Raw genomic sequence first — 1,742 nt, 5'->3', positions numbered from 1 at the left:
ACGAGGCCGCGTAACTCCACGCCTCGTCGTTCCGTCACGGCCGCGCTGAGCCACTCTGCGCACGCTCACGCGGCGGCACCGTGACCACGTGGCCCGCTCCGGACCAACTGCCATGCGGCCTGCCCCTGGGCCCACCACCTCCCCCGACGCCTGGTTGGGGCGCCTGCGCAGTGATCGCTGGTTGGGTGCGGGGTGCGGAGCGGAGGGTGGCGCCTGCGCCGTGGGGCTGGGCGGGTGCGTGGAGAAACAAGAGAGGCCCGGCGGATGCGCGGAGGGCCCTCTGAACAAAACTGTTGGCGTTTGGCGCCCCTTGTGGTTGGGAGGAAGGAGCGGGGAAGGCAGTCCCGGCTACCTCTCTACTTTAGAACCTGGGTGGCGGATAAAGATTGAGACGGTCCCCCTGAGACCCTGCTGACTCCAAGAATCTCTAATTTGTAACACCTTAGGGTCTTTTAATTCTTCTTTTGTTTTTAATTTTTTTTCTTTTTTGGCTGCACCACGCAGCATGTGATATCTTAGTTCCCCTACTAGGGATTGAACCTGAGCCCCCTGCGTTGGGAGCACAGAGTCTTAACCATCGGACCGCCAGGGAAGTCCCAGCATCTTTTAATTCTTAAGTTTAACTCTTTTGCTCCCCTGGTAGCTGTGGTGTGCTGGAAAGCACTCTGGCCTTCTATTGGGACAACCTGGCTTCAAAGCTTGGTTTCAGCACTTACTGATTGTTCAGCCTTAAACCAAGACTTTCACTTTCTGAGTCTTAGTTTTCTCATCTGTAAACTGGGGACAATGATATCTGTTTAATGGGGCTGTTGTGGTGAGGATGAAATGAGATGGTATGTCGAACCGTATGAATGTGCAGGTATTTGACTCTTTGTATTTTACAAAACAGAAATTTCATATGGTTCAACCTAACACATATAAAGTAACCAGCAGAATACCTGGGACTAGGAAGTCGTCCATAAATGGAAGCTGTTAACCGTGGTTATTATGGTTATTCCCCTGAGACGCGGCCAGACCTCCCTTCCTCCTTATCAGAGTTGGGTGTCTTGGAGCTCCCATGTGCCCCTCTTTTCCATCAGCACTAATGGGGAAAAACTTATCTTATATCTACTTACCTTCCTCATTCCCTCTTTTTAGCTAGACACAGCATACACAAGGAACGCTTTGGCTCTGAGTGATGTAAACACGTGACATATCTGTCCCTCCGGAGCTGGCCTCAGAATTTTTGCAGTGAGGGACTTCCCTGGTGGCGCAGTGGATAAGACTCCATGCTCCCAATGCAGGGAGCCTGGGTTCGATCCCTGGTCAGGGAACTAGATCCCACATGCATGCCACAACTAAGAGTTCGCATGCCACAACTCAGGAGCCCTGTGCCACAACTAAGGAGCCCACATGCTGTAACTAAGGAGCCCGTGTGCCACAACTAAGGAGCCCACATGCTGTAACTATATATATATATATATATATATATATATATATAAAATTTTGCAGTGATATTTTTTACATTTGGATAAACTCAACATCTCCCTTCTCACTCTCCCTTTTGATATCCCTGCTTTTCTCACCTGGCCTCTGAGCCTGGACTTCAACACTGTCTTAATATTAGTTTGTTACACCCATTGTGTATAATAACTGAAAAAAGTGAGGTATATAAAATAACAGGACTTGGAGCCTTAGTGGCAGAATGTAGAAGTTCAGAGTCATTGGGGAAGGAGTTGGCTCTGCTCCCTCAAACAACTCAC

This window comes from Eubalaena glacialis, chromosome 2 (assembly GCF_028564815.1).
Source record: "Eubalaena glacialis isolate mEubGla1 chromosome 2, mEubGla1.1.hap2.+ XY, whole genome shotgun sequence".
Lineage (NCBI taxonomy): Eukaryota > Metazoa > Chordata > Mammalia > Artiodactyla > Balaenidae > Eubalaena > Eubalaena glacialis.
Note: the sequence above shows the minus strand (reverse complement) of the source record.